This window comes from Rhipicephalus sanguineus, chromosome 8, assembly GCF_013339695.2.
Source record: "Rhipicephalus sanguineus isolate Rsan-2018 chromosome 8, BIME_Rsan_1.4, whole genome shotgun sequence".
In the NCBI taxonomy this organism is placed as follows: domain Eukaryota; kingdom Metazoa; phylum Arthropoda; class Arachnida; order Ixodida; family Ixodidae; genus Rhipicephalus; species Rhipicephalus sanguineus.
In genome coordinates this window covers 114,897,010-114,918,405 of record NC_051183.1, presented here as the reverse complement: position 1 = coordinate 114,918,405, position 21,396 = coordinate 114,897,010, and positions in this window count along the sequence as shown.

The following is a 21,396-nucleotide window of genomic DNA, read 5'->3' as shown; positions in this document are numbered from 1 at the left end:
AAGAGCGTCGTTGATATGACGTGGAGCTTGGGTAAGGTAGCCACCCTGCGGCATTTTAAATAATTAACGAAAATATTACATTACAGCAAGGCTGTAAAAGAGACGGGATGCGACGCGCGTCGCGTCTCCATTCTAGCGTCACCTACGGTGCGTATCGCGATTTCCTACGGTACAAGCGTAAGCGAGGACCGAGGTGTTGCAGTCAGGCAATTCACGCAAGCGTCGCTCACCTATTTTCATTATGTATGGATGCTATAAGCGAAACTTGTGCTACGGTCACCACCTCGTGGTGTGCTAGGGCGCTGGCAAAAATCATACATTTACTCTAGGAAACTCGCAAAATGTGACGGCCGTAGCAGCGGTGCGTTCCTGGAGCTAATTGCGGAGGCCAGGGTTTGCTATTGCAAACGCAGTCCTTTCTCGTTTCCTTATTTCTTTCGCTATGCTGCGTTATCGAATCGTCTCTCCACTCCACCACTCCGACTGCTCCTCCTCGCCTTGCGTGGAAAAGAGCAGGGAGCGCGGGTACCTGCTCGCAGACGGCCGTGTTAAGCACGCTCGGGCTTGGCGTTCTTGCGTGAGCAGTCAGGGCCCTGGGTCCAGCCATTTAAGTTTGTTTCTGCTCTGGCTCCACTTGACTGCTTGCGCCTCTCCCGCAATGGGGCCCAAGGTGATCCTCCCTGGCCCGATGAATACCGAGTGGCACAACTACTCGAGATACTCAAACGGCTCGACGCGGCGACCACCACAGAAGGCCACAAAAAAGCCCCTTTTATGGGTCACCCAATACTTTCATTCTGCGATAACGAGCTCACGTACAGCCACTACTTTCATTTTAACGTAAAGCGGAAACAAACAAGGAGAGAGTGAGCAAACAGGACGAGCCCGTACTCTGGACTGGGGGGACTTACTTAAAAAAGGAAACTGGGGGGCTTATCCTGATGTTTCGCAGATTACGCATGTCAGGTGAATAGCTCTCAGCAGGATGACTGGATACTTTGAAGATGTGATAGAGCAAAATTTCCTGCTGATGGGCAGACAAAAGTCTCCTCTAGAGGCCGTTCTAGAGACTACCTAAACATTTCATTAGGGTAATTAGGCATTGCCCTGTTAATCTCAAATACCGCTACTCACGTCTAAGTTTAACAAGCTGAGAGCAGGATAAAATACCTTTTATCTTGTTATCATGAGTAAACTGATTCGCGAATAGTTTTCGTGTGTTGAAACACACATGCAACGAAATTGAGAATTTTATGGGCTAATCAACCATAATTGGTTTCTCAAAGTGAATTGCGGTGACTTGGTTTAAAGTATGTCTGTCTGCTAAATGTTTTCAAGTCTTATGTCTGTCTGGTAAATGCGGGACTTTGGTGCTTATTTCTGCATAGTGTTCTTATAAACACTTTGACACGTGCACTCTATTTGTGACAGCGTTAGTCAATGCCACCGTCATTTTTTTTCTCAATGCAGGTGAAATCTACAACTCAGCATGTAAGTGCGCTGTTCATACTACCGAAAAGCTATCGGATCACTTGAGCAATTCTTTCTATATGCAAATGCGAGAGCAATAATTTTCGTAGAGCGTGGGGCCTCTGTGTAGTGTGTGTGTGTGTGTGTGTGTGTGCGTGCGTGCGTGTGTGTGTATGTATGTGCGTGCGCGCGTGTGTGTGTGTGTGCGTGTGTGTGTGTGTGTGTTTGTGTGTATACGCTTTGTATATTCTCTTTATTAAATGAATGACGCGAAACAGTGCCGATACAGTTATACTTTACTCTTTCGGTCCTGTCTCGGCATTCTTTAAAGAGTAGTGTTAAAGCCTCGTAAGTGTATCGCGGTAACAGAAACCGGGGACACGTAATGCTGCATTCGAAGAACTGCTTACCTCCCACTTCAACCAGAAAGTCAGGGACTAAAGGCAGGCCGTTTTGAATAGCACGTCGGTGTTCCACTTTCCTGTTTGCCTTTACGGCAAATCCTGTTCTCTTTCATACACAAGAAATAGCGGGGGGGGGGGGGTTCACTCCCCCGAATGGACACCGATCCGCACGCCTATGTCTGTTAGCACATAGGGACGCCTACTTGAGAACTTGAAGAAGAGCTAAGCAGTCTTCTTTCCAGCACCATGCGCACGCGTATGGCTGTTAGTGCATAGGGGCGTCTAATTTAAAAGTGCAGGAAGTGCTAAGCAGTCCATGTTTTCTTGCAGACCAGGAGTCCGGATTCCAGAGTGGATACGACACCGGTTTGCAACAGAGTAACTATGGTTACCCGAGTGCGTTGGGGTCAACTGCGGGTAAGTATGTTGCCAAACTTGTTTTTGTCTTTTCGTCATTCGTGATTACTCCTAAACAGACACATCTTATGTTGTTACAAAAGGTGCAGAACTATTTTACCTATTTATACATGTGCCTTTATGCGTACATATATATTTTGGACTCTCTTCTAGAGAAGCATCCTTCTCATTTTCTGGTTTCATTATGACCCAGCTTACAAATGTTGCAGCGCTTGTAAGCAAAACTTGATGGAGATGGGTACATATTTTACACATGATGGAGATGGGTACATATTTTTATTTTGCGGGATTCCGCAGAACTGATTTGCAAGTCCAACGCATGTGGCACTTTCCACGTGCGCACGCCTATGCACACATGAATAATATAATTAAATTTCTGGCATAGGAAGCCACGTTGAAAGGAGCAATATTTCGGCGTTTAACGAGTGCTGATTCAATATTTCAGTATGAGTAGAAAATAATGTCCAGGATACACGTTTGCAACTTACTAAAGTTCCCTGTTCGCAGTCAGCGAACATATTTCTGTATATTTCTTTCTCTGTCTTTTTTTATCTTTCTTCCCTTTGTTTCTCTCTATTTTTCGCTCTCTGGTTTTCGTATCGCCTTCTTTCTCTATCTCAATCGATAGTTGTTCTCGCGCCTTCTATCTTTTCCTTTCTTCCTCTTCTTCTCTCTCAATACTAGTCCTCCCCTCGTACTTTCCATCCTCCTGAAACCAACTTTTCTTTTCCACCTCCTTGGCGTATACTATACTACACAAGGTGCGCGCACACAAACGCGCACACATGCGCGCACGCCATGCTCTGCTGGTGTTCGCGCATGTTGCATACACACGCAGAGCTAATAACTTCATCAACAGCCCACTTCATTGGCATGGTCACTAAGTTAAGAGATGTATACGAGCAAATGGAAAGTCAGCCATAATGCTATATTGCACTGGTGAGTTGTTTATTTTTACCGCTGTACTAGTGTATAAATGGAAGAGGCCTTTACTTGAATTCGCTCTAGAGTTGAATGCGAATTCTCTAGTGCTATGTGTTCGCCACTGTGCCGCAATACGCGCAAATTGCTTCCAAGTGTCATACCTATGTTGAATAAATACCACGAGAGAAAAAATCTAGACAGCCAAGTGCTTACGACGCTCGCCTTCGGGTCGTCGGCACGCGGGTTCGAATCTCACATCGCCGAAGATTTTTTTTTTGCCACAAGAATGCCTCTTTCTCTTTCAATTTCTCTCTCTCTCTCTCTGTACTAGTTCTCTCGCCCATCAGAGGTATTGCATCCCACGCCGGTCAAATCGCCGCACGGGTTCTGGGAGCAAAGTAGAAGAGGAAGGACAGGACTATAGTGAACTAGAAGTTCTAGTTCTACTTCAAGTTCACTATAAACATGAAGAGAGCGCGTGCCGGTTCGTGATGATGATAGCTTTCTCTCTATTGAGCATAACAGCACTGCTGTAAGAGAAATTCCTCTCGCACGTGGTCGGCGTCGCCCGCTTCCCTGCGCCCCCGGCGGGCGCCTTGAAGTCAAAACCAGGAGGCACCATGGTCACGTGAAAGGCGAGCGGTACATTTTTTTCGCCTCACGCGGTCGCCCATCCGCCCTCTTCTGCATGACGTGCCGCATGCGTGCGCCTGTTCAGTGCAGTCGAACGTTTACAGAAGTAACGCCGCTCCCTCTACCGTTCCTTCGTAAACGTAACGAGTTACCGTTGCAGTTCCACCGATCCTGGATGGAACGGTGGCGTTCCTCAGTTCCTCACAAAAGGAACTAGTTCCTGGAACGTCGTTCCTTGGAACGCCGTTCCGTAAAACACTGAATTTTCACGGAGCAGAGAAACACGATAGCGACTCAGAAGAATACTTACATAGTGTTATGTGCAGGTCTTCTTATAGGTCCATGTTCTGTTGCGCATTCTCTGGATAAAATTGCGAATCCTAGCCAACTAGCCCGGCAAATTGTCCTAGCAAGAAGACGGGTCATGAAATGTATTACTCTAGCCGGAGTTAGTTAAGTCAAAGCGAGTGTAGATTATTCTTTTCTTCATAGCAGTGTAAATATACTGCGACCTCTCTGATAGTCACGTGGAGTTCCTGGATCACCGAAATCTCTCACGGACAGAGCATGAGCGGAGTCTGGCCTTCTGTCCTTGAATGCGCTGTGGTATCGGATTAAAAAGTTACTCTCTATGGGATTAATAAAGTTGAATACATGCTCCATCATCTTGCAGTTATCAGTTCGCAGAGAAAAACACTCAAACTTCACTCCCTCGTGATGTTTCAAAGCATTCATGAGTGCATGTGTGCGTTTTGTCAATATTTCCAGTTGTCAGCCGTTCCGCGGTCAATATTCGTGAGATATTCTCATGTCCGAATCGTATTCCCAGACACGCAGCCACACTGCATTAAAATAGAAGATGGAGCGAGTTGGTAGGGATTCATTCAGAAAACAAGGGGGAGGTATGAGCGAGCCATCTATCGCATTGGGATATGATGAGTGTAACTACTTTGCTCTACGTTTCGGACGTAATAACCATGAAACGACTAATTAGCTTTAAGACTGGGGGGGGGGGGGTCGCATATAGATATGTAGAATATGTTCGATCTTTTTGTCTTTGCGTTTTTTCAATATACTCCAACTGCGCTTATTTGCACCTGTTCATTCTTCTCGTTTCACCTTTCGTCCAAACATCGAGACACATTTACGAGCATATCGAGACACACATTCATTCCATGTCCGGTCATCGCACAGGATCATGTGAAAGACGCATTTCTCACTTCAGACACAGAGACAGGAACATACGCGTATCTCGGCTGTTAGCTGCAACTCTTAAGTGACAAGCTCTATCGCTGCACACTTTCTCGGAGTTGTATTCGTGACCAATACTCGCGGACAACTTTTTTTCGCAATGAAGGGAAAGCTACGGGGGCGGAGCTTCTGCAAATGTACTCCTGCGCGAAGCCGTCCGGTTTGACGCGCGTTTTGTGCATCTGTGCGAAGTGATCACTGCGCGGCAGAAGCGTTGCGTAGCATATGATTTATTTGGTTAGACGACCCCTTTTGGGTAAAATTCGTCGCCAGTTTTTTTAAGCCACTAGACGGAAGAGCCAGAGGGAGTCAGGCGCTCATCTTAAACGCAGACACCGTTAGCATTTGAGGTACGGGTGAAAGGAGCCAATTTTCCACGCGTGCAATAGGCGAAATCACAACGTCCAAGTTTAAACAAACAAAATAACCTCACCGGTGTGTGCTGCGTCCTGTCTGAAAGAGCTTCCTCTGCAAAATGAAGGAGTTTCATTAATTTCTCAGGGAAAAAAACACGGACACAATTGCGGGAATGCACTCATTAGCGGTAGCGTTGGCGCAATGGGCCCCTGTAAACTTCGCTTCATCGCCAAGAAAGGTTGTCCGTGAGAATAGACCCTCACTTCTGGCCCTACAAAAAGGAACGTGAACTACTAGTTACTCCCAGGATGGACCACGTCACCCTAGCGTCGAAACTGACACTCATACATCGAGCACATTGTAGGACTCAAGCCGTATTTCACGCGGTAGTGCGACTGCATCTCGATCCTTTTAGATTGCTTGCGCATGTGCGTTTATGTTTTGTAGGTTTCACTCTCGTATACCGTTGTATATACTTTTGCGCGTGCATCGGACGATGCTCGCTTTCTTTTTTTCTCTCAGGCTACGAATAACGCCACTTGTCACCAGGTGCCGCAAGGGCGAGCGTGCATTCTGAAAAGAAAGGCACAAGGTGTTATTTCTTCTTGCCGTTGAAGTGTGGAGGCTGGCCGAGAATGATGCGGACGTACGATAGAAACTTGGGTTTATTTACATCAGGTGAATAAGAGAATTCGGTGAAATGACCGCAGAGGCACATCGTTTCGGTCGGCAGCAAATTGTATGCTGCGGACTACGGCCAGGAGAAGACGACAAAGCCCGGTCTCTCGATGGTTGTCCGGTTTAGATAGATCTCGTCATTTTCAGCGATTCGCGAACTGGAGCGAGTGGCGGCGTCACCTTCGGCCGATGGAAGACCTAGAGCGGTGTTGCCGCGGGACCGTACTCCTTGCGGCTTTGATTCATTACTCTGAAAGCGCATACCTGGAGATGGCAATGGATTCTTGCATCGTATTGCACCACGGCGAGACCATCATGCTAGGGCCGGTGAACATGGAGCGCGAACCACCTCAGCTCCGGTGCGAAGGTGTCGCTCAAAGGATAGCTCATGCCCCTATGCCTCTGAGGCATTGCCGCACAGGCGCTCAAAAGTTGAATACTCAAATTGTGCGCCGTGCGTATGTAACAGAGTTTTGGGACAGCGCATGCTCCCGTACGGGAGTGCTGTCGTTCTTAAGAAGCCATGTTGATAATGATGTGCGTCTGTCTATTTCTTATCCTAATACCCTCCTGTAGCATGTGTCCCTGCGTGGAACGCTAGTGGAGTAACACTTCACAGTTCATCGTACACGTCTTATACATTTCCTTGAGGAACAAGCAACTCTGCGCCTTCACACTTCCACACTGAGCTTCTACTGAGGGGCTGCCACCTTCGATTTAGACATAAAAGCATGGGTTGAATATACAAACATGAAGTTTTCGCAAGGATGAATGTAGACACTATCCTCCGCAATTTCCAGATAACTAGCACAGTCTTAGAATGACAAAGCTCAGGTAGCTGCTGGGTATTCTGGCTTCTCTCTTGTGCCCATGTTTGCATGACTACTGCACTTTATATTATGTAACACTATCTTATATAAAAAATACAGCTCGCAAACGGACGGGACGGAGAAATATGACAGAACACAGCTGCTTACTCTCAACTGGTGATTTATTCGAACACACAGACTTTTTAAACGTATAAAATATGCATACCAAACAAGCGCAGATGAGCTGGACCTGAAACAAACAATACAAATAAAATATTCTCCCTGGCGAAACTGGACTTGTGCGGCAAAAGCATATGAATCAAACATATTACTGATTAAGTCTGATCTTCATCCCAATGTACCAAGGTATGGCTTGAGCATTACCTTTTTTTAATCTAGTATCCTTCCACAAGTTCTCTTGGCGTCGGATCTTCATGTGTGAAGAGCACTGTAGTATCCACATCGGCCACATCGCACTGCCGCACCTGTGTGCGCACGTCCCTTTTCATTGACACTACGGCGCTCTTCACGCATCAGGATCAGACGACGAGAAAACTTGTGGAGGCATACTACATTAACAAAGAAGTCCTGCGCGACCCAAACCTCGATATATATTTGCATGAAAAAGACATAAACGTAATCAGCACTATGTTTCTTTGACATGACTTCTTGTCACGCATGTAAAGTTTCCCTGGGGTGAATATTTTTGTTTGCATTGTTTTGTTCCGCGACAGCTCCTCTGCGAAGGCTCAATATGTATACTCTGTACGCTTGAATAATCTGTATGTTCCAATATATCGCCTGTTTAGAGTCAACGCCTGTGTTGGGTCAGCTTTCTTTGTCCCGTCTGTTCGAAGCATTGCAGCACTACCGGGGAAAAAAAATATGGCAGGTTCGCACAAGCGGTGCCAATCCTGAAGGAAGAGCGGATCTGGGTAGCCTTCGCTGTTCTCTGTATTTATGTCTTCGTTCTCTTTCTTTCTCTGTCTCTCCGTTTCTTGTATCTTTTTTTATATCTGTTTCTTTCTATTTCTTTCCTTCTCCCTATATATTTCTCTTTCTCGCGCTTTCTATATTTATATCGCTTCCTCCCATTTCTTTCCCTCTCTTCATTTGTCTTTCTTCTTTCCTTGCTTTTTCCTCTTTCTGCCTTGTTCTCTGTTTTTTTCTATCCCTATTTCGCGTCTGTTTCTAAATCTTTCTCTCTTTTTGCGGCGTCTTTGTCGGTCTTTCTATCGTTCTATCTCTTTCTGTATCTCGCTCTCTCTGCCTGCATCTCTGTCTCTCTTTCTTTGTTTCTCTTTATTTCTTTTTTCTTTCTCCTTCTGTCTTACTCTGTTTTTTATATCTCTTTCTCTCTGTTTCTTCCTACTTTTTTATGACTTCATTCACTTTATTTTCTTAATTTTTCTGTTTCTAATTCTTTATATCACTTTATTTCTGTCTTTCATTCTATCTCTCTTTCACGAGTTTCAGGTGCTCCCCTTCGCTGAGCAGAGTTTTGATGTAAAGGTCGCACGCGCTGCGCTCGGTAGTGGGGCTTGCTTAATTTCTGCGGCACATACCCACCTGTGGAGCTTTGCACGACGGATTACAAGTTACCGATACCTTACACGGCTTCGCCGTTAAAAAGCGCAGATCTTATGTACGCCACTATTACGCTCATCTGCTAACTAGGTCCTCGAAGTGGAAGGCTAAATCAAGACGTCGGAAAGCGTTCCAGTTCCGCGTCGAGCCATTTGGGGGAGTGATGCGCGCAATATGAGTAGGCGTGCGCGTAAGGGCCTGTTTACTTTGAAGCGGCGAAACTTCATGTGCCACATTGATACATGAATTCGTATGCGCTGGTCGAGAACACAAAAAACCCGCGTCGCTAATGCTTCTTAGGTAGCCTATAGGCAAGGGTCGGATACACTTGATGTGAGAAATACCGCGGAAGTTGACGAGAGCAGCATGCTTACTAGCAACAGCACTTGCCTTCTGAATAAGCATCCACAAGGTTCACATCGCTAGCCATTGGCTAAGTGACTTGCTTTAATTATTGTTCGGTAGGGATGTCAACTAAGGTGTCACGGCAGGCTTGTTGGTGATTCATAGCATCCAAAGGTATAGCGGATCTAAGAGGAGGCTAATCGTAACATCGGAACACACAATGCTGTGTGTGTGTGTGTGTTAGTATTTCGCTTTGTCCCGTCTTCGTTGCGCTATACCTTTGGATGCGGTATCTCAAACCCTATCCTACCATGACACACCTCAAGTACTCACCTCACGTTATATTATCCAGAGTACGGTTTAGTGATAAATATTGGATAGCGTGGCTTCAACACAGGACACAGGAAAAACATTGATACACAGGACAAGCGCTTCTCGCAACTCGTACAGCCATTGATCGGACTATTGCGATTAACGCTTGTCCTGTGTGTCAGTGTTCTTCCCGTATCCGGTGCTGAATACGCGCTATACAGTATTTATGACTGTGAACCTTCTAGCCCTGCCACGAATTTAGTTAACCTACATGTTAGGCTTTTTCCCTCTTAGATACTGTTATGGCGACGTGCTTCTCTACAGACGAGAATGCATTTCTCGACATCGCGCACGCGTCATGCAGGTTTTTGTCGGAGAACACATTTAACTGGCGAGAGGGCGCCTGTTCTAGCTGCAGTGCCATTACAGGCACAATTCCTGTGTACAGCATGAACAGACTGTAAGGCCGCATGCGTGCGCTGATTCTCAAAAATGTTTGCAAGCTCGCAAACTTCACAAGTACAAGGCTGTTTTTCATCTATGTACAAGTAGTCTTGCATGAGAAGAAAGCCTTTTTTGTCAGTAGAGAATTTCGCTGTTCTTCTTTCCGACTTCCAAAACAGCTGGTCTACAGCAGTGTGGTATTGGAGAGTTTCTTCGAAGTGACAAAATATATTTTCGTCGGTGTTTGTTACTTACTCAGAAACCTTTCCCTTTTTTACTGACTAAATTACCGCAACTACATTTCTGAAATATCATGAGCAACTCAACATACCCGCCACTGCTTTACTATTCTGTGAATACTAACACTTTTGGTCACTACGCTGCGTCAATAAAGATCATTGCAATTGTTTTTTACTTAATTCAGGAAGCCAGTCACAACTGAGCACGGTATCTCGTAAGTATTGGGAGTTGCTGCCACATTGTGCCTATAGCGGCTTCAGCGTGCAATATCTTTTTAACGAAACGACGTTTTGTTTTAGCTGCCCCCGAGTAAGTATTTATCTTGCAAATATTTTCCTTCGCAGTTGAGTAATACAGTTTCATTCGAAACCTTGGTTGTCGGTATGCTAACTTATCGCAGGCCGAACACTGTTTCGAAGCAAAGTCAGTAAAACAATGCTGTCAAACCCGACCACATCGATCTCGGGTAAATCCAATTATTCTTTCTTCCGAACTATTTTCCAACATGCCAATGCTGCAGCATCAATTAATAGGAGAACCTACGGCCACGAACAATAAAAAAACCCGTTATACTTCATATATCGAACATCGAACAGCGCGAAACGTCCCAAGAAGTTGGCTTGTCCCAAAACAGGGTTCCTTTTTTCTCAGAAAGGGCCTTTCCCGCACAAATGTCGGAGAGCGAGCGGTGTGAAAAGGAGGGCACCAGGCAGACCGAGTAGAACCTACCCCTTGCCACTACGTGCCTTCCCCTCAACGTTACGCCCGTAGGCCAGTTCTGCGCGGTCAGCGTTCGGTTCTCCACAATTCCCCTTTTCCTTTGCTTCGGCGCAATGACGGCCCTGAAACGCAAGATCCTGCTGTTCTCCAAAAACTGGCGATGATCAATGCGGCCGAAAGCGGAGAAAAGTGTGGCGCCGCCGCTGCGTAGAGCCTCCCAACAAGCACGCCGAGTATGAAATTGAAAAACAACGCCAGCATTAGAGCAGATGCAGACTAGAGGCTTCCGGTGCCCGCAGTGTACGCACAACTGCAAATGAAAATGTTGAGGCGTGATTGACATCGATGCACTATTTTCCCGCGCGTACGTAACCCCTGAGAAAGGGAAAATAGACAACCACCCGTTTGTAGCACGAAGCCACAAGAAAATCCATTCTATTTTCTCAGAAATGAAGCCTCTTGCCTAAAAATTTGTCCTGGACCGGGGTTCGAACAAGGGACCAACGCCTTTCCGGGCCGGTTGCTCTACCCATTGAGCTAACCAGGAAGCTAGCAGTTGGCAGCGTGAGGGCGGATTCATCGACAACTCGAAGCAACTGGACACATATTGCAAATCAGTTCTGCGGAATCCCGCAAGGCGGCGAAAGGGTTAAGAAAGGGAAAATAGATATGCCTATTTTCCCTTTATTAACCCTTCCGCCACATTGAGGGATTCCGCCGAACATACTTGCTGTACGTAATCCCTGCTTGTTAATCCGCACCCCCAGCTGCAAACCACCGGTTAAAGGGGTCATGAACCACTTTTCCAAATAATGATCTAATGGCCTCAGTATCGGAGTGTACTGCCTCCCGAATCGATTGCCGCAAAAATTTCTCGAATCCGTCAAGAATCAGCGGAGTTACGGGGGTTTGGCGCACGCTCCCAGCGCTTTCTCTCTTTTCTCGTGCCGACGAGCGCACTGGAAGCTAGACAGGGAGGGATGGCATGGGGGAAAGAAGTTACGCCAGCGCGCGTCATGAAACGCGATCGCTCTCCCGCTGTGATTCGCTTGCGCGAGTGCGGCTACCGTGTACTGAGGAGGGCGCCGGCAAGTGACGGCACCCCGCGGCAAGAAGCGCATCTGATCCGAACGCCGCTCTCGATTTACGTCGGCTATCGGCCAATAAGCGTGCTATGTCTCTGCGACGTACAGCGGACAGACGCCCCGCCCACCGACGAGAGTGAGAACCGGCCTCTGTTTGAAAAGAGGGTGCCTGGGGAAACGGCAACTTCGCGCTCCGCTTGTGGCCATTACGCGGCGCGCACGACTGTAATATTTGGCAGAGCAGTTCATAGCCGTGTCAGCTTTCCGCAGGATGTGTTTTTTCAATCAGCCCAAGGGGTGCTTCATGACCCCTTTAAAAAATATCCTGCGTATTGCCGCGAAGCCACCTTGCCTGCATTTTTGTGAATAAATGCAGTGAAGCCAACTCGTGCACTGAAGGTTCCGCTAAAGGTACAGTGAATTCTTGACAAGTTTTGTATCGAGTTATGGGATGATCATCATCAGCCTCATCGCACTCACTACAGGGCAAAGGTCTCTCCCATTTTCCGCCATCGGAACACGGGAACATGGAGTTCTGCGATATATCGAACGAATTCCCGTGTCTTGCACGTTCGATATACATGGCTTCTACTTTACGATCGCCATTATTTGTGGAAAGTGGACCTCAATGAAAGACGACAACGAAACTATATGTTTGGGATAATAAATAACAATAGAGCGGTTTTTCTTAGTTTGGTATGCTATCCATTCCGGCTTATAAAGTCTTTTTGTCTCGTGTCAAAAATGCCGGCAAATTCATACTTAGGACTGTGCAGCGCTCACAAAAAGGACAAGGAACAGAAGAAGTACACGGGACAAGCGCTCACTCTCAACTGAATTTTATTTCTTCATGTTTACATTTTTGTGTTTTCCGTAATAGAAAATTCAGTTGAGAGTCATCGCTTGTCCTGTGTACTTCTGTTCCTTGTCTTTTTGTGAGCGCTGCACATTCCTAAGTATGAATCAGTACCAACTCGCTCAATTTTCTATCCTATGCCGGCAAATACCGGCATTTTCAGGCCACACTAACCTCACACTGTCCTTATAATGTCATACTTTAATACGGCTAATGCCCTTCATATGAATGACAGGTTTGATGCTCCCGGCACAGACCCTAGCGTCCCGCAAAGTTGAACACCTGATGCGCAATCTGAGTTGCTAAGCCTTGCCTGTACGTAACGCCTCTCACGTCTGCTAATTTAAGCTCGAACTCAGAAAACTTATGGCTGCAGCATTGCTCCTAATAAATTTTTCAAAGTACCGTGGTGCTGGACACTTCACTAGCCAGACTGGATGGCTGATGGCTAAGAATTTATGACCTAAATTCTTCGTGGTTTCCACTCGTTTTTTTCTATGATTTCATATATTAAGCGCACCATCACTTTTGGTAAGCACCTTTAATTCGCGCATAAGCTATCACTTGGCAGCTACAGCGTTTAATATTTGAGAATCATCTCTAACGATGCAACGATGCCTTTCACTGTTGAGAACAGTCTCTGTAAAATGCGAAGCATTCCTCAGTGAAATCGGCCACTTTGAACGTATCTATCTATCTATCTATCTATCTATCTATCTATCTATCTATCTATCTATCTATCTATCTATCTATCTATCTATCTATCTATCTATCTATCTATCTATCTATCTATCTATCTATCTATCTATCTATCTATCTATCTATCTATCTATCTATCTATCTATCTAGCCACCTACTACTATGTGCTGTCGTGGCCGTTACGCTCACGTCATATACACCGAAATTGTATCCCATGACATGAGTGTATCACGAACATAAATGGCAGATCGTAACATAACCATCGTTGAATGCATGTCATGTACGCTATAATTTATCCGACACTATCTTCCCGCTCGCGTGGCCATTTAATTAAGCTAATACGCATAGCAAAGTGTATAGGCATCACATGCTTGTAGGACCCACGTAAATGAGAAGTCGTGACATGAGGATATTGATGTGCATATTATATGCCTCATAATTTACACGACATGGTTTTCTAATCTTTAAACCGTTTCAATGGGTCTATGTACACCAAAATTGGCTTGCGAAGAGATGGCTCTCTAAGGAACATGGACTACAGGTCATAATACGAAAATTGTCATGCATGTTGTGCACGTCATGATTTGTATGAGATATTTTAAAGCTCGCAGTGATGCCGCGGCCATGACAAGATATATGCCGAAAATGGCATGAGTGTGACAAGCATAAATGACGGGACGTGCATGGTATACACCGGCATATATATGCAAACACGCGCATGGAAAACATATGCAGACGACATGTAAATACTCGTTAACTTCATACATAAAATATTTTCATGGTACTTTATGAGTGTACCACGAACATATTTTACAGGTCATATGAATATTATGTTATACACATCGTATGCGCCATCATTTACATGATTCGGTGCAGTAGCGCTAGTACTCGATTAATCAAATTCGCATATGCCAAAAAACTGTCGAGATGTCACAGATTTGTAGGGAAAAAAAACATTGAAGATCCCACGCGTTGTGGGAATCGGTTTAATGCGAAGCAGCAAGGGAGTACTTCTGTGCTATACCTTATGGCTTTGAGCCAAGTGTTACGAGGTGGGTCGACGTGTTTTTGTAAGTGTAGTAGCTGTGTGCACATCGTGGGCTTATCAGGCACGTCGACTACACTGGCGTTTAAAGGGTAGCTTATGGTGCGACGTAACATTTCAGCCCTTACGTTAGAGTACATAAGTCAATATTCTCGAAACTAAATGCAATGTATGGTGCAATCATAGGAATATCATACGTTACTTTCGTTAATATATTCCTCCAGGGCCGAGCGATGCTTCAGTATAGCATGCTGAATCATAGAAATACAAGTGTAATGTTCTTTAGACTGCCATAAAAGCGGGACCAACACTGGAACCACCGATGTTAATCTGATATGACGCCTGTATCGTAGCGGCACATATGCAGTGTTTATTGCTTTCTTGTAAAATTGGATGCTCCGCCACGGTGGTCTTGCGAATATGACGCTCGACTGCTGACCCGAAGATCGCGGGATCAAACCCCGGCCACGGCGGCTGCATTTTCGATGAGGGTGAAAATATTTGAGGCCCCTGTATTTAGATTTAGGTGCACGTTAAAGTATCTCAGGTGGTCGAAATTTCTGGAATCTTCCACTACAGCGTCCCTCATAATCATATCATGATTTTGTGACGTTAAACCCCAGTTATAATTACTATTGTAAAATTAGATAGCCAGCACCAGAACCACAAGTGACGTTGCACCGTATTACGCCTGGATAGGCTCTTTTTTCAGACCGGTTTATAGACCTGGCGTGGCTCTGTGTTACAACACCTGATTATTACGCAGAATGCTCGGGTTCGATTGCTGCTGAGATCCTAATTTTTATTCTTTCCATTCGGTCAAATCCGAGCTTCCGATGTCGGTTCTTCTTAACGCTCTCGTATTTAAATTAGCAATATCTGTTCTCGCCATTCCTGGGTAGATATAAACTCTCAATCACCTGTGGCCCATACCTGTACACCGCGGCCCGTGGTAAACGGTTATGTGCCGCACGTGTCTGGAGGAAAGGGTTCGACGACGTACTCTACAGGATTTTCAGGGTATTCATGCCATGACCCGATAGTAATATTCATGAAATAATCTTACCCTCCCATGCCAATTTTGGTCTACGCCAAGTTACGGAGGCGCTCATGAGAGCACCGAGGCGTAGGCGGCTAGATAGATAGATAGATAGATAGATAGATAGATAGATAGATAGATAGATAGATAGATAGATAGATAGATAGATAGATAGATAGATAGATAGATAGATAGATAGATAGATAGATAGATAGATAGAAATGCTCAAAGTGCCAAAGGTTCGCTAAGAAATGCTTCGCATTTAAAAGAAATTTTTTCATGAAATGATAGTATGAGAACAATGTCTCGTATGTCTTGAATAGACGACAAGGTACCACCGTGTTGTCATGGTGTTCATTTCATTACTTTGCTGTATACGAAAGTGTGCTTAATATGACGTTCGGGCATGGCTAATATAACCAACAGGGGATGACGTGAGTGTCCATGCCATGCATGTCATGTCTATCAGAAGATGAAAAACAGAAGTGATTTAAACGCTATGAAGTCATCCCGATCCGTAAAGCCTTTTATGTTATGGCGTATTATTTTATGGTATGTTATTTTATGGCGTATTTATTCCATTAGCATGGAATAAATACGCCAGAAGATAATCGCACGAAAAGCATGCGGTGGTGAATGACTTGCCATGTCCTGAATATCTTGGCTTATCTCAAAGTCAAATAATACGGTGTATGGAGCTCCTTGTTGACAGCTTCGCATTTCATCGATCCACACATTGCGTGGGATTTGCTGTTTTCCTTAAGCTTTATCACCTTTCTGATTTCAGAGATTCATCGGCACCGATGTACTGCTTCACGATCACTGTTTGCTTTCTCGTCTTCATGTTCCTTGGCCTGGCAGCCGTCGTACTTATGACGGACAGTAGTAAGAATTATTCTTGAATGCTACTGCGAAACGAGGGTTGGCGCTGGCTCTGTTAAGGTAGTCCACCACTTGCTGTATTTTTTATAAAGGCTTCACTGTCACGAAAGTCCAAAGGCAAGCTTATACCTTGTATTGAGAGAAAATTAGTCAAACCGACTACACGCTTCGTGCTACTTCGATGGAAGCTCAGGTACGCCATTATTGGCGGACCCCTACACTCAATATAACATAAAAGGGAAGGTTTCAGACAGGCTTTACGGAGTGTTTATAACAAGTTTTCAAAATTGCCCTCGCCGACTAAACTAAAGTGGTATAATAATGCTCTAACACTTGAAGTGCGTTGAAAAAAACTTGGGGACTGGAATTTCTTTCTGCGTTAGTGAAAGCAGTCACTCGTACTGGCAATGTAGGTTTGTATGCCTACTAAAAACGAGACCTACTCGCCAACGTCACAGAAACGCTCTAATCCCTTATTTTGAGCAAATTAAGCTATTTAAATGCCATTTCTTTCCGCGCGCCACTAATGACTTCAACAACTTGTCTTCGTAAACGTTTTCATCTGCCTTCTGAAGTTAAATGAACGGAAGAAGGGCAATTTTAGGAGCTCGTTTTTTTTCTTTCTTAGATACAACAATAATGAAAACTAGCAGACATTCAACCCAAGGAATGTATAGGGGACGTTGATAAGGAATGTCTGCTATTTCTCAATAATTCTATTTCTAATGGAAAACAAACGAGCCATTAAAATTTTCCTTATTCTTTCATTCATGGAAAGGCAGACTCTGGCAGACTTCATGCCTTCAGATAGTATGCAAGTTATTATTCGTCAGCTTTCAGCTCGTAAAAAGGTGATATGCTATGTGACGCCAGCAGGCAGAAAAAGAGCGCTCCACACTCGCCGTCATGGCTACGAATGGCGCTCATAACACTCGCAAGTTTATATGCACAGATATACCCAATAAATTGGACGGGAGGATGAGCGCCGCCGTAGCTCAAGTGGTAGAGCATCGGACGAGTTATTGGAAGGTTGAATGTTCGGTCTCTGCCGGCGGCAATTATGTTTTCGTCTAATTTAACTTCTCTTCATTTATGTCGCTATTACTACAAACAACATACCTTATACTGTCCTTGGTCTGACTGTCTGTTAGTTCTCATTACCTTGTGCACTAGTAATGTTTAAAGTTGTATTATTATAACCTAAAATGCCGTATTACTTTATTTACATAATGATACATTTTATACACCCTGCGTGTACTGCGTGTACGCAGTATGTATTAAAAAGTAAAATCTCTAGAATAGCGGCCTAAAACACGTGGCCCGCATACCTTCCAATAGCGGCCCTGCCGCACATCAGTCTTCGTCTCATATTTCTTTTTATTTTCCTAATATCTATGTTCATGAGTTACACAGACGTGACTGGTCTCAAGCATTTCTCCGTGATTCACCCCATCTGGTCACCCTCTGTTGAAACATGACCCTGTAACAAAAACTATATTTAGGAATCGGCATCTAGATTTCAATCATTCTGAAGATTAGCTCCCATATGTTTCTGGAATCTTCACGTAAAATTTCCTTCATAAGTTACCCATATATATTATACAGGTAAGGCCTTTCAAACGGCAGCGTTATCTTTAGAGGGACATTAAAGAGCAACACGATTTTTATCATATTAGTAAACTGCTCGTCCACGATACCAAAAACACCACGCTTGCTGCGAGAAGACGGTTAGTAAGTGAGAAAACGCGCAAGAAGAAAACGTGGGTGGCGACGCCACCTTGATGTTTCCGCACCATTTGCCGTGACGTCACATGTTTTGACGGCGCCTACTAGGGACTACGTAGTTCCTAATCGGTAAAAATGAAATACATTGTCCTCTGAGGGGCGCCATAGACTTAACATAGCAAGTTTGGGGTAAATTTGTTGAGCCAATGGCGCCAAAATACGATAAATGCCTTTTGAAATTTGTGACATGAAACTTTGACCTTGATTTGCTCCTCTAATAATAATCCTATGATGGCGAAATTAACGACATTACAGTTCTCCGAGCGAAATTTATCAATTGAAACCGATTCATTTTCTCTTTAGTGTCCCTTTAAATTTAGTTCAGGGTACCATCCCAACTCCCTTCCCCCCACCGTCGACCACGCTTCAATTTTCTGCTGCAGCCCTCCTCCGGCTCTAGAATGTCTGCATGCAGACCGGGATGTGACACCAGTCGGCAACTTGTCGAAGAAATCATGTCGCAATCAGTAACTGTTTAATTCTGTTTTACTGGGGAAATTTCTGATATTCTTGGCTGCTGGCTATTTTATCTTGCGACAATTCTATTAGTCTTGCCCATAGCGGGAAGAAGCTTCGAAGCTTCGTTGCTTGAGCATATACCGGCCTCACCACCCACTATAACGCACGAACGAGTGTACTGAATTCATCAGTTGCTTAAGTGCGATTATCTGCCGCAAAAGTACTGAAGGTGAGGCTCCTAAAGATATTTGTAGCTGTTTTACCAAAGATAATGGCAGTGCGACGTCGTAAAATCAGCCGCATGGCCATGACATGATTTCAGTAAAATATTTTGGGGCTCCATCACAAGAAGTTCTATTCGAAATATTCGTAGCCTATAATATTTGAAATTTTTTAGAAGGATTCTTACACGAACTAATCAACTTTACGCCTGAGCATTGCATGTTGAAAATGTTCCAATCCGAGAAATCCTCCCGAATGTATTGGGAAATTAACAAATCCATCGATGAGCATTGTATTTTAGACGTGTTCGCTTTTATGAGGTGAGACCTGGAGCATCACGCCCGAGAGTCAACATTGGGTCACGACCAAGTCGGGAAGTCACCCATTCTTTGCGCGTTCAGGCTGAGAGTAAAGCTCGCGTTTTCTTCAGCACGATTCGTGAATATAAATTGAAGGTTTTACTATGACTTGCCGTTTCCATTACCACTTCACTGCTGCGTCTCTCATATAGCTTTCTACAAAAATAGATCAAGAATGACCTAATTGCTCTGCGTATCAACATGCTGGGCCTGGTTTCTCATTCTACAAATAATTATCAATATAAGAGCCAACCTAATCTTTGCCCCTGCAGTCTTTGGCCGCAATTTGCGCTTTTGCACGGTCTAGCTGTGTCTTGTATTGCTGGCGTTTTCTGCTGTCGACACCTGGCGAGCTGTTCCTCCGGCGGGAGGACGCTGTGCAGCCTCACCATCCCTAATTTTGTTGCATTTATCCACGTCATATTGGAGTAGCACCATCATAATACGGCGAGCAAAGGACTGCCCTTATGTTTCTTGCCTACCGGCCTGCATTCCTGTAGAGGCGCCGTGTCCCCGTAAAACGCTGATACAGGAGGAAGTCAGCCTCACTGTAATATGCCACTATTCATATGGGATTATCTTAAAATATAGCGTTTTGATTTGCGCAGGTTTGATAAATAAAAGGTCATCCCAGTCTTCGATAATTTCAGTTGTAAAGCTGCCTTCTCCGGCCCTTTATCCGACGCAGTACCTCTTACAGCCTGATGACCTCATCGGTAGGTAAACTTAGCTACAGTGTCGCGTTCTACCTTGAATTCTCACCAGGCTTAGGAAATTTTCAGCGAACTATGCTTTAAAGAATAACTCATTGCCAACCTTCGCTATTTGTTTAAAATATCTAATGACACTGCCCTAGCTATTTTTTTAGGAGCTTGCTCCTTATGCTCGCGCCTTGTTTGTTGCCGGCGTGTACACTCTCCGGTCATTTCAAGAATGCTCACTAGATGGCGCGCCGCCACTCAAGGCGGCGCACACCACGCTGACACAGGCTCTAGTTAGATAGGTGACAGCTAGAGGGCCGCGCCTCTTGTTTGGCGCTTCCTTTCTCTTCGCCAGGAGCTCACTCAGCGAACACACTTCGTTGCCGCTCCGCAGCATAAACACCCCAGCCAAGACGGGGTGTTCATGCTGCTGCGCGGCGGTCTCGCCGCCAAGACCCTGCGGTGAGAGCCCGGGAGACCGAAGCCAAGAGGGCTAATGTATATTTAACAACGTTGTCACGGCTATATATGATTGTAGAGGAAGGTGTACGGAGGATTCGCGGGTTACACAATCATGTCCGAGCAAGCTCCTCTAACATGATTGACTTCGTACATATGGCGGTTATTTCTTACTTTGTGAATGTTGGCCCTTCCCGTACAGAGCTTCCATTTAGCCGATTTGACCCGGCCACACTTTTCACTGCTGCTTTTAATTGTTTAACATCATAGTCCTGTATGTCACTGAGTTTCATAATGTTGATCGGCTTCATTACTTGTACAAGTACTATTTTATCTATTGAGGTGGTCACTTTCATCAGCTATCGTTTCTTTGAGAGAATAGGGCTTTAGGTAAGCATATTTCTTGCCTAGCTACTGAACCTCAAATTTCCATTACTGCAACGTAAATTAGTCACACACGTTTTCCTTCCGTCCCTCTTTATCGTTATTTCTGCTTTTTCTGAGCCATGGCACTTATTCTCAAGGGCAATCCTATAATTATTCATTTTTGTTCGGAATTTATCCAGGTTGCTCCGTTAATTAGTTGTTAACCTCCATCAGCATGTCTGCGCCAACATTTTTATGCCAGTGTTGCTATGCACTATTTAATCTATATGGCTACTTCTGTCACCTTTGGGGCCTTTTCCATGTCCACTTCATATATGTAGACTTTCGAAAGAAGCTCTTCGTTACAGCTAGTCAGTTTCATTCTGAGAGTTCGAATATCAACTATTTGCTAATATTTCTTGAGCCTGCATCACAGTTACCAATTGCTTTTTCTGAAAAAGTAATTATTTCAATGCTAATTCCGCATCATCCTAACAATGTTCTTCTTTGTTAACAAGACTGGAAGTGGAGCCCGTTCCTATGTTCCTTTAACTTAACTATTTCAAATTTAGTTTCGCTCACATTTCATTCATACAGTAAAACACGTCGACGACGTTGTGCAATGTCTGCTGTGTACTTCTGAATGAGAAGCACCACGCCCTGATCTTTATTTTTTTATTTATTCAAGGTGCCTTATGCAGCGAGGACGCACAGATTATCCAGTAATATATGTGCTTGCCTGCTATGCTTACCTCGCTAAGGCCAGTGACATCTTCGTTGATGCCTTCTAACTATTTGAGTACTTGCGCTAGTCAATATTCACTGGAAAAGGTTCGCAGATTGTGTCA